Raw genomic sequence first — 13,329 nt, 5'->3', positions numbered from 1 at the left:
TAATCAAATTTTTGGATTGAAAGCCAAATAGCACCAAAATAGAGGAATATCAAGGTCCTATAATTGGGTTCTCTGCCCTCCTGGTGCCTGCACTCGAAGCATTTCCAGGTCTAGGAGCCTGGAGAGGTTTAAACTTGTCAGGCTGAAGCTAATTGAATGGATTCTGAATCGTTTCTAGTTGACTTCAACTGACTTACTGGAGTCCTGGTCAGAACTGGAGAGCGCAGTCCTGGTCAGAACTGGAGAGCGCAGTCCTGGTCAGAACTGGAGAGCGCCTTTTAATTAATGCAACAGTGTCGCAAATTTCTCTGTGTGAAATTACTTATAACCAAATGGTTTACTGAACATTTCTTGGAATTAATTTAATATTATGTTTCTTTTAAAATGCATGTACAATTGGGACCCTTAACAGGCCGATTGAATTCGGCCACGTTAGTGTAGGAATAACGCGGCGCTAATTGTATTAACGTTAATACGGTAATTTTAAACCAGATTATTGCTTGCGACCCCGAGTGCTGTGAGTACAAATCAGAGTTAAAATTATCATACTAACAGTAATACTGCACACTTTAATCGTAGTAACGGTAATAGTGCGCATGCCGCGATATTCCTAAAATAATGCAGCTGAATTGAATCGGCCCCTAAGAACTGAACTGTTTTATTTTTCTAAATTTTAACTTTTTATTTAACATTACATTACAGGTTGAAAGTGCATATACACAAATTAGTGGAAGTCACTTGAAACCTTTGCAAACATTTCAACCCAATCGATGGTGTGCTGGCATGCCAATTTTTTTTTATTTAATTTTTTTCCAACACTTATCAATATAAATGGATATAATAAACAATGATGAACATTTGAACCCACCAATGACCAAGAGGAAGACATTAAAACCAATAATTTTATTGAAAATGTCAGCAATTAAAACTGTAGTAAATGTATAATACGTATAAGTCTGTGGCACCCCCCCCCCCCCCCCAAAAAAAAAAACCCCTGATACAACGCACTCGTATATTATCAAAATGTATGAGGAAATTGTCATGTGTTGAGGTCTATAGAGACAGCTTTATGTAACAAATAATAAAGGAGCCCATGCAAAAAAAACTTTAAATGTCTACCAGTATGTGTGATTTGTATTACAGATAATACTAATCTTAGTGTGGAAGGCAATATAATCTGCAAAGTATTAATCGGGGTCCCTTGCACTGACAAGTTACATAGCTGTTATAAAACATTTTATTTTAGAGTGTGATATCCACCTACTGTGAGAGATGTTATGTTATATGAGGCTATTGAGTCACCAGGTAAGTCCTTACTGCCACTGGTAACTTGATTATGGTTCCCCCATCTCCTTGATCCTTTTGACGTATAAAATGGTAATCCTGCTGAAATTTCTATTCAAGCCAGTGGACTTGCACCTTACCCGACTCCTTAAAAGGTTACGGTGGCAACTAGATTATAAATTTTATTATTCAATCCTGATCTGAGGTATGGCTCTGCCAAATGCAACATTTTGCATGAAGAGGCTAAGCTGCCACTTGGAGCACACTGATGGCTGGCTGCCTGATGTGCTCGCATGCGGCTTTTCTCCCAGTCACAGTTCTGCTTCTGTCACTGTTTTACGCCACCACAGCAGTTAAACATTGGAAATTTGTGAGCTGTGTTCAGCAGAATAATATGGTACAGTGCAGTATAGTAATGAATAATAATTATAATGTATACTGTAGTGGAGATTATGTCGATTATGAAAATAAAACATTGAAAGGTTTTTGCTAAGGACATATTCCCTACTTACTGTAGGAACATTCATTTTTATATAGAACAGTTTTATGTGTATTGACAAATGTTAAAATATTCTTTTCTGGTAAGGTATTTGCATGGGCAGACTGTTGTATTCATTTTTGTGTGTGGTCCTCCCCAAACACGCTCCAACCATAACTGTGCTTAATGTCAGATGTCAAAGGATCAAGTAATATAAAATTCAAGTTGCCTTATGTAACTACTAAAACCATTCATAAATATTTATATAAAAATTCTGATACCTTAACAGAAGAGATATTTGACATTGTATTCACATTTGCTATATAGTTATATAGCTGAATGAATTCTAGTTATTGGTATGAGCCATGTTGGATAAAAGAGGATGGCTGTAGTACATGACTGCTGTGATTCTTCTCCCCATCCCAGAGATCGCTGCTGACTTCTCTCAGGTTTCCCTTGTCTCTGACCTCATTAACCTGTTAATGGGCTCTCTCTCACTCTCACTCTATGTAAAGTGTGGCTTGAACTTGGCTAACACTCTGCAGTGTAATTTGCATCCAGTGCATATATGTAAATGGAGCCTTATGGGGGTGGCAGAGCTATGTCACTCACTTCATGACTGCCTTTCATTTACTTACCAACTCCAAACCGGTGGTAGCCACTTTTCCGAACCTGTAAAACCCGACACTACTTACCGCGGCAGGATGAAACCGAAGACCCGGCAGCGGGCGATGACGTCACAATGAAGAGACTGAATGTGTGATCCTAGTTCTTCAGGTACTAATTTAAGGAGGCGCTGCCTGTACAAGGTTCATTACTAAAGCATGTACCTTGACCAGGCGGCGCTTCCTTAAATTAGTACCTGAAGAACTCAATCCCATTCAGTCTCTTCAATGTGATGTCATCACCTGCTGCCGGGTTCTTCAGGTGCCGCAATTGAGGACAGTCTGCGTTTCAAGGTGTCAGTCTTTTCAGTGAGTCGGCGATGAGGTCTTCGGTTTCATCCTGCCGCGGTAAGTAGTGTCTGGTTTTACACCATCGTTATATAGTACCCAACCCCTCCAAACCTGTAAAATCAGATATAACTCTGTAGTTATTCAACTGGAGTAAACACACCTAAAAATGGCTAAAGAAGTTGAAAAAAGAATATATAATCCATGACAGGTACACTTTTTCACAGCAATTAATACTTGTGGTTACAAAATCTTAAAAGCAAAAGGGCTTTACACAACAGGGGTGTGACAAATGCTAAAAATGTTGGCAGTTTGCTTTCATAATAACTAGAAAAGTCTTGTGTAAGAAACTGACCAATTTTGAATATTTTCACCACAGCAAAAACATAATGCATACAGCAATGCCATTTAAAAGATCATTCAAATTTTTGTGTGGAAAAGGTTGGCAAATTGGCACAATCCTCTGGGCTCCACTGAGATCCCATCTTCTGTGCTGTAGCATTCCCTGAAGAAACTGGGTTTACTCCATATCCAAAGTTCAAAATTTGGAACTCTGCGCTTATAGGGGACTATGTATGGTGGCTGCCAAATAAGGGACAGTGAATATGGAGGGGGGATCCCACCCTCCTATTGTAAACAAGATAAAACGCCCCTTGGTGCCTGAAATTTCTTAAAACCAATTTAATATATAAAATCAATGATGTGTTCCAAACATTAACACACATATCAGCAGTGCAATGTGTGGAAATGTGTATGCATCATGATAGATCCAAACACAACAAATGAATGAGTACGGGTGCAGAGTCTCTTGTTGAATGCAATCCTAGATGTATTATGTAAACCAAAGTTCCATACTAGCTTGATGTCCAATGATAGAACAGTGATGATCCTATATCGATTGCATACAAGTCCAAACAATGATAAGGGACTGTATAAATGTCCAAATCCTATAATAAATAATGTTGATGTCCTGTCCGAATAAATATAGTGCAGATTGTACGTGGTATCTCATAAACTTCTTCCAAAAGACATAAGCGTGAAGTATAGCAGACAGTTTGGACATAGGTAAGTAGACTCACCTTCTTGGTGGAATCATTCCCGGGGCTCCCGGTCCACAGTTGAGCGTCCCTCCGATGTCTGTCACACTGTACGGGTTCCAGATGCGCCAGTTACTTCCGGCTACAAAATTTTCTATTTGCTCATGCGGCAAATGATCTTTGTCTGGGCTCCATCTAGTCCATAGTAGTTAACTGGATATCAGTACATTCCAGTTGTAATAAAGTGACAAAACAAGCTCCTACCAACGCATTTCGCCTGTACCAGGCTTCATCAGGGAAAGTAATATAAAAGTATTAAGCTCCCATTCTTATAGAGGTTGGGCTGAAATTCAGCTACCTTGTGATTGGCTGCAAACCAGAATTGACACAGCAGGTGCCGATCTTCTAAGATAGACAATCAATAGAAAAACAGACCGCACGGATGCTGCCATATATTTGCTTGATTTTAAAGGGCTGCAGTCCATTTGCTTGCTCAAAACAATACATTAGAATGCAACTTTTAACCCTATGTATACAGATGCTAATACATAGCAAAAATTACACAAATTTAGATTACTGTTATATAATGGGAGATCTTATGGATATACAAATAAAGACATAATCAATATGTTGTGGTTAAGGGGAGTACGAAAAATGAATAACAATATTCCAAGATCATAAGAAACTTGCCAACTCAAAATCTATGTTCAAGCCAAAAGGTATCCGAGTCTTTAACTTATAAATCCATTCTGTTTCTTTGCATGACATGTGGGTGATGTAATTCCCCCTCTCCATGGTTTATTCACCTTACAGAAATTTAAGTAATGATGGATCTTTCCCATGGAATTTTGCAAACTGCTTCAATATATTGTGTCTAGAGGCCCTTTTTAATGTTTCTGTGATGTTCAGATACCCTTGTGTGCAGGCTCCTGATGGTCCTACCAACATACTGCCTTCCACAAGGGCATTCCAGCAAATATGATACCTTTACTGTCACATGTAAAACTCAACTTATAACAGCCCAAGAAAGTGTTCTACAAAAGGGCCTCAAGTTTGCACCAGAAAAATAACTTAACAAATTTGAGACATATATAGACCTACACAGGTTTATACGGAAAATCACCTTGAAATAATTATTTTTCAAAGAGACTAAAGGTGCTTCTTTCATAGAAACTCCATCTAAGTTAAAATAAGTGAAGGCCCAGAGATCAAATTTATCCATACCAATTTTAGAAATAAATCATCCATTTATTACCGGCATCTTAAAGGTGCATACATCACCACATTTCAGAAGTTAGTGGAACAAGACATGGAAAAAGTAAAGGTCAATACAAATTATGCCCATTCTAACATCACCAGAGCAGAAGGTATGGCTATTAGAGATCTAGCCAGAAACAACGACCTCGTTATCAAACCTGCGTAAAAGGAAGGTGGTATTGCGGTAATGGACACTGACTAGTACCTGGCTGAGCTGGATAGACAGCTTAAGGATACCACCACCTATGAGCTGCTTACTACCAATCCAACTGAACGGTATCAGAAGGGTTTGGAGGCGCTTCTTAGGATAGCTCTACAAGAAGGCATACTCAATAAATATGAATATAAATTTTTGGCCATCAAGGACCCCAGATTGCTGGTTGTATATCCAATACCTAAAGTACACAAACCTCTAATTGATCCACTTGGTAGACCGATAGTCTCGGGAATCAATTCCCTCACAACAAATTTATCCGAGTATATTGACTCCTTTCTCCTGCCTTTAGTTACTAGGCATAAAAGTTACCTAAGGGATACCAGTCAGGTGCTTGAAATACTTAATGATATCAATTGGAAAGAAGGGTACACATTTACGACATCTGACGTAACGTCATTATACACCATCCATAGACTAAGAGGCTGGTTGTAGACATGTTAGATCAGTCATGGTACAGAAATTGGAGCTTCCTTTGGAACAGACAGAGTTTATACTTGACTGTATTGACTTTATTCTGCAACATATTTATTTTTGGGCCGCCAGTGGGTACTACAGACAGATTCGCGGTACTCTGATGGGGACGAAGTTCGCGCCCAGTTACGCAAATCTGTTTGAAGCCCACTGGGAAAACCAATACATTTGGAAAGACAATTCATATATCAATTACATGCTCAAATTGCATCATTATATTGATGAAGTCTTATGTATTTGGACTGGATCAAGAGAAGAGCTTAATCTCTTCCTAAATTATATTAATGATAACAGTTTAAACCTAAAATTTACCGCTAAAATTAGCACTGAAAGAGTTGACTTTTTAGATGTGGACATTTATATCAAGAATAATAAGAATGAGACCAAGACATTCCTTAAGAATGTAGATTGTAATTCCTATATTCCATCTCCAAGTAGCCATCATAGAAATTGGCTAAAAAAAAATCCGAAAGGCCAGTTCACCAGGCTGAGACGAAATTGTTCAAAATTAGAGCAATATGATGAACAAGCCATTACTTTGAAACAAAGATTTTTTGATCGAGACTATGATCAGATTTTGGTGGAAGAAGCACACCAAGAGATGAGAAATATAGGTAGAAAATGTCTTTTTGTGAAAAAGAAGTTCGCAGGAAGAAGATCTGGGTCTTCCATTTATTACTAGATATAACAGAGATTGTAAGAAAATTTGTAAACATCATAAAAAAACATTGGAATGTTCTCCTTTGTGATACCACACTAAAAGAATTCTTACCCAAAAGGCCAAAAATTGTGTATAAGAGGGCAGACAAGAGTATCTGAACATCACAGAAACATTAAAAAGAGCCTTGAGACACGTAGTATATCGGAGCACTTTGTGAAGTTCCATGGAAAAGATCCATCATTACTTAAATTTATATCCATCTGTAAGGTGAATAAACCATGGAGAGGGGGGATTACATCACCTACATGTCATGCAAAGAAACAGAATGGATTTATAAGTTAAAGACTCTGATACCTTTTGGCTTGAACATTTTGAGTTGGCAAATTTCTTATGATCTTGGAATATTATTATTCATTTTTAGTACTCCCCTTAACCACAACATACTGATTATGTCTTTATTTATATATCCATAAGATCTCCCATTACATAACAGTAATCTAAATTTGTGCAATTTTTGCTACGTATTCGCATCTGTATACATAGGGTTAAAAGTTGCATTCTAATGTATTGTTTTGAGAAAGCAAATGGGCTGCAGCCCTTTAAAATCAAGCAAATATATGGCAGCATCCGTGCGGTCTGTTTTTCTATGGATTGTCTATCTTAGAAGATCGGCACCTGCTGTGTCAATTCTGGTTTGCAGCCAATCACAAGGGAGCTGAATTTCAGCCCAACCTCTATAAGAATGGGAGCTTAATACTTTTACATTACTTTCCCTGATGAAGCCTGGTACAGGCGAACCGCGTTGGTAGGAGCTTGTTTTGTCATTTTATTACAACTGGAATGTACTGATATCCAGTTAACTACTATGGACTAGATGGAGCCCAGACAAAGATCATTTTCCGCATGCGCAAGAAGAAAATTTTGTAGCCGGAAGTTACTGGCGCATCTGGAGCCTGTACAGCATGACAGACATCGGAGGGACGCTCACCTGTGGACTGGGAGCCCCGGGAATGATTCCACTAAGAAGGTGAGTCTACTTACCTATGTCCAAACTGTCTGCTTTACTTCACGTTTAAGTCTTTTGGAAGAAGTTTGAGATACCACGTACAATCTGCACTATATCTTTTCGGACAGGATCTCAACATCATTTATTATAGGATTTGGACATTTATACAGTCCCCTTTCATCGTTTGGACTTGTATGCAATCGATATAGGATCATCACTATTCTATCATTGGACATCAAGCTAGTATGGAACTTTGGTTTACATAATACATCTAGGATTGCATTCAACGAGAGACTCTGCACCCGTACTCATTCATTAGTTGTGTTTGGAACTATTATGATGCATACACATTTCCACACAATGCACTACTGATATATGTGTTAATGTTTGGAAAACATTATTGCTTTTATATATTAAATTTCAGGCACCAAAGGGCCTTTTATCTTGTTTACTCCATATTGGCTCTTCCTTTGTGGGGGCCCAGTTTCTTCAAGGAATCCTAGAGTACAGATGATGGGGGTCGCACAGTTAAGGTAATGTGTTAGGTGTTAATTTGTTCAATTTTCCGTGTAGCAATTGTTATTACCTGTTTAATATGTAATCATCATTTAATTATTTGACCACAGTATGCAGTCCTAGCAAAAAGGAGCTGCTCTTTGAGTCCACACAGATTGCTCAATTAAGTGTAAGAAATATGCAGTTTGCACTCTAGAAAACTGCTTTCTGAATTTCAAACTAGATTATGCTACCACTGTAGAGCTTAGCAATAATAAGCAATCAATGAATTTATCTCTAAAGAAAATCCTGACATTAGCGGTAGGAAAATCAGGACTAGTTAAGCCGCAACAGACCCAGACCAGTGACCCCACAAGCTTTGTTCCTATAACAGACACCTGTAGACTAATGGCTATGTTAAATTACATAAACATTGATTTTAAACAAATGCTCAGATTATGAGCGAGCAACAATGCTAACAATTATTTTCTGTGTTAGAGCAGTGATCTGCTGCTTTAATGAGTGGAAATAGAATGATACCCTTGCAGAAAAGGAGAGAACTACAGGACAACATTTGTAGGTTAAGCAGCCTCTCATAATCCTATCTTCATTACATACAGTGTAACTTAACCCTTACCTTTGGCAACATTATTTCTGTGCCTACTAAACTTGTCGTTTTGTTAAGAGAAATGATAAAAACAAAATATTACATCAGACTCCATATATCATTGACCCTTGAGTGTCCAAGGGGAAGATCAGTCACCCTATTGCACGTCACACCCCAGGTGTCAACCAATGGCAGCTCAGTGGGTCGACAACCACAGTGTTCCACTGCATTATATTTCGATCTACCCTTACTTCACCTTCCTCTACCTTATATTTTCCCTTATGCAGTGGAGAGACAAGGGATTAAGTGCATACTTTATGCTGCATATGCCCAGTTTAAACAATTGGACATCAAGCAGGGAGAGCTAAATTTTTAGCTGCAGAGATAAGCCTGGCAGAACTTATCTCTGGAGCGGAAAGAACTCATTGGGACAGCCACTTATTCCTGGCACAGTCTTGGCTAGAAAACATTTATAAATTGTGACAAAACTGTGTATTTTTATCGATGTGACAAAAGGCGATACAAAATGAGTTATCGCCAACTTGGGCTGGCTTTAATAAATATAGACCCATTGGACTGAAGGAGAAAAGTTATATATAACCAGTAAATACTCTGCTTCTAAACTATGAAAGCGTGTTCAACTTTTTTTTTTTTTTATTTCTCCTTTACATATCTAGCTTTGGAAGTTTTAATCTGGAGGTTTTGCTTTATTTTCAAACTTGGCATATAGGAATTGCCTTTTGAAAAGGGAAAATTTAGAAATGATTTGTGCTGTCTCCATAACGCACAGGATAAGTCACTCCACAGTCGACAGAGTGCTATCAGCGAGTCATTTTTGTGCTATGAGAAAATATTTTCTTTTTTTTCTAATATTTACAGACTATTTATTATTTTGCTTTCCTATATGATATTATTTTAGGTGCAAGACTAGCAACGTCTGTTTTATATAACTATAGAATTGTGTGTATATCAATAGGTACTTCCTTTTGAAAGGAATAGCATTTCTAAATGTCCTTGTTTATAAACTTGCAAGAGAATTCTTAAACATAGAGTCATGCTTTTGTTGGCCTCAGCTAGTGAGTGCCTGATGATTTTCTGGCTATTCTAAGAAAAAAAAATCTAAACTGTATTTACATTGAGGAAGCCAGGGTGAATTTTGGGATGACAGGACTGTAATTGGAGGTAGAGATATTTAACTTGGTTATTTTATCTTGACAATAAATGTTTTAACTGTTCACAAACTGAAAGGGTTTAAGAGACATTTGCGAAATGTACATCCAAAAGACAACGTATTTGTACAATTACTAGTTTGGCTAATCTTATTATGCAGACATAATTAGTATGGAGTAGTTTGCTTAAAAACTGCTTCCCACCGATGACAGTGAAGGAAAGGAAACTGTTTTTAATATAATTAAGGACATAATGTTTATTTTCTGATAGAATAGGAAGTATATAATTTTTAGTTATAGATATCTGAGAGTCCACTAGAGCTCTGACATTTTAATTTGGCAGAGTAGGAAACTCAACAGCTAATAACATTACAAAGCTTGCTATGTTACCAGGAAAAATTGTATGTCATGCTCTTTTTTCTGTTTAATTTATTAAACTTAAGTGCAGGCTCTGACAGAAATGGAAAATGGTATTTTAATGCAATACATTGTTATACAATATATACTTGGCTCTTTTAACGAGCACTCTCTAAAGAATGACTAAACTAAGGCTACGTTTACACTGGTGTTTGAAATGCGCTTTTAATACAGAGGTGGGTATACTTCTGCTTGCTTAGCGTAAAAATGCAAATCTGTATTGCGCATGCCCACAAAAAATGAAATGAAAAGCTAGAGACATATACACTTATGTAGATTGGCTCACACCTGACTGGAGACGCCGGATGGTGGACGGAAGTGACAGTCTAATATAGAGCAAGTTCAGTAACGGTGTGTTTGTGTAATGGTGAGCAGATGTAGACCAGCAAGGAGGTGCTTACACACCTGTCAGCAGCCATATCCTTTGCAGGTGCCGAAGGCTGGTGCAAATATGCGCTGATGATGATAATCGCCTGTACCAGCTAGCCTCTTCTGATTGGCTGATTGGTGCTTCCTTCATTGATTGTACATATATTGTAAGATTTTGTATATATATATATTTTTTGTTGCTACTATTCATACATGATGAGGAATATCTATTGTAATATCTAATGTATTACAGAGGGTTGTTTGTTGTTATTTACCTGTTAGTGAATGCAATTTTCACTATAAAAACAAATCTTAACATTTTTTCGTTGTGCTTGTAACCAGTGTGAAGAAGTGTTTTGTATGGATGCCTGACGTATACCTGGCGCACATATTAGTGGTGCAGAGCTGGATGCAGGTTGCAATGTGTTTACCTTAGCATATTTGTGTACGTACACTAAATTCAAGTGCGGCTTTTTTCATTGCGTTCTATGTACCCATTTGATAGGCTCTTAGATGTAATTTTTCATATAAATGTAAATTGATGTGCGTCAAACACTGACCTGGACTAAGAAGCATTGAAAATAAAGCAGCTCATAGCTAGCTGAACAATCATATGTATAGTTTCATTTGGTGCAATTTTTAACACTTACCTAGTGTTAAAAATGCATGTTAAATGCAACATTTTAATGCCAGGTGGTACATCCAGCCTTAGGAGAATATCTTACAAAGAAAATGTAAAACTTCCCATACCATGACACAATGTGTCAGAGGAAGTGTCGGCAAATGCTGTGTTATGTCTGCCTGGCCATCAAATGGCTCAGTATCAACCCCACTAAGTCGACACGCAAGTGAATTTCACCTGTACCTTTTGAAATGTGCTTAAAGGGTAACTTCACCCCCAGAAAATATTTTGCCTAATTAAAATCATTATGGTGGTAACTACAGCTTACTAGAATAAGCCATGGGGCTTGAAATAAAATTTCTGTCCAAAATCAGCAGCTGGAATGCAGAGACATGTCTGTGGCTGCCATTTGACAGACATCTTAGCTTCATCTGTAGCCATGGAAACAAACATTGGACAGCAGAAATTCCTATTTCAAGTAACAGGATTTTCTCCCAGTAAGTTGTGGTACCCAGCATAAAGGGCTTAAATAACAGACCTAATTAAAATGCAAGTTTTTGTTTGAAAAATACCATAGCAATGCACTGAAAGGTAATGATAGAAATATGTTTAGATAGTCAAAATATAAGTTCACCACATTTTTGAAGCCTATACTACATAACAGGTTTTGGCCTCTTCAATATTATTGTATGGGGAAATAATATTTTTTTTTCATCATCTGTGATGTCGGCAACATCTCAATTCAAGTTGTACCCGACCAATAGAGCTTAATCTTCAGCCCCCTTCCTGAAATTTAGGATCCAGTATATTGGCAGGTATTCAGTGAAGTTCTTTATATTTATCAGCAACACCATAATTAAACCTGACCTCATAACACATTCTCTGCCCTGTCTTAGTAGCCCATATTTGCCTACTCTTGTAAAATGGTTTCAGGGAGCTTTTAGTAGGAACACGTGGGTGCTGCACCTAGAGGTCCTGTACACGCTCTACAAGCTGTACACCAGGTTTTCTCCCAGTGGTGACAACAGGAGGCAGCGGAGGTTCAAGCAAATCTGTTTTAGTTTAAATACGGACACCGATTGCACAGAGACTACACTTTGCCCAGTAAGTGCCTGTGTTAGTTTTCAGATCATCCGGGTTGTCCATGTGGAAAGAACACTCAGTGCAGGGTAACGAGTATGATGTTAGGGGTCCGTGACATGGAACCTCCAAACATCAGCTACTTGAGAGGTGGGGGTTGGTAACTAAAAACTGTGTAGGGGGATAGAAATATCCTGTTAGTCACATTTAGCCCTTATTTTATATTCATTCTTCCTGAACAGTGTATAAGTAATTAACTAGAAACATTTATAGTATAGTAAATATACTAGGCATTCAGTTCTCAGCAAGCTACCCTAGTAGGCAAGAATTGTAATTCTCTATATTAATATTCAGTGTGTGGGTTTTTCTTTCCTCACTTTAAATGGAAAAACCCGCTGCCTGCTGTACAGCCCCTGGGGCTCCTCTGTACCTAGTGCTTTTCCGTTCTTTTCTTATGCCCCCTAGAGAAACCCAGGAAGAGGCGAGTGGTTGAGCACTATATTTATAAATCTGAAATATAGTCATAATATATTTATTTATGGTGCAAACTCTATTGCCTCCAATCTTTGTGTCGGATAGGTGGACGTATTTATATCTTTTTGCTCACAAGACGTACATACATTTTCTGTATTCTATATATCGGTCGATATATTAAAATTTTGCTTTTAAAAGTGCCACAGGCCTTTTCATAATTAGTAGAGGCATATACTGTGAGACAAGATTACTGGTAGACTATATGTGTAGGCAGCCTTGTACAGTAACCCGGGTAAATTGCCAAGCATTTGAGACGTTCTCACATTATTTAAAAAAAGATGGTTTGGAATGTGAAAACCGTTGTATTCCTTTGTAATATCCACAGCAAGCTTGCATAAACAAATCATAGCCTATGCACATATTTTTAATCGTACATGTAAACCATTTTTATTGAGATGTTCATTGCAACTTTTATTATATACAGTGGTATTAATATATGCATGCATACTTAATAGTGACAATATGTTTTATAGGTACTTGTCAATTTTACGGGTGCAACAAGTGGGGGGTTGTTCGATGCTGCTATCCTGGTGATTCTGCAGGCACTCTACCTGGATTAGCTTTCCCAAAGATTGTTACAGGGGGAGGAAATAATCATTATTGGATTCATGTGATGCCCATATAATTAACAAATACCATTTTATGTTAAAGCTATAAGCATGTAATTCCTAT

The 13,329-nt window shown here is 37.7% G+C and overlaps 1 protein-coding gene across 2 annotated transcripts in view; it reads left to right on the top strand.

Moving 5' to 3' along the window:
• Positions 1–13,329, top strand: part of PLCE1 (phospholipase C epsilon 1) — a 238,935-nt gene that overhangs the window by 152,501 nt on the left and 73,105 nt on the right. The window lies entirely within an intron of this gene.

This window comes from Mixophyes fleayi, chromosome 6 (genome assembly GCF_038048845.1).
Source record: "Mixophyes fleayi isolate aMixFle1 chromosome 6, aMixFle1.hap1, whole genome shotgun sequence".
NCBI lineage: Eukaryota > Metazoa > Chordata > Amphibia > Anura > Limnodynastidae > Mixophyes > Mixophyes fleayi.
Note: the sequence above shows the minus strand (reverse complement) of the source record. Positions and strands in the feature narration are given on the sequence as shown.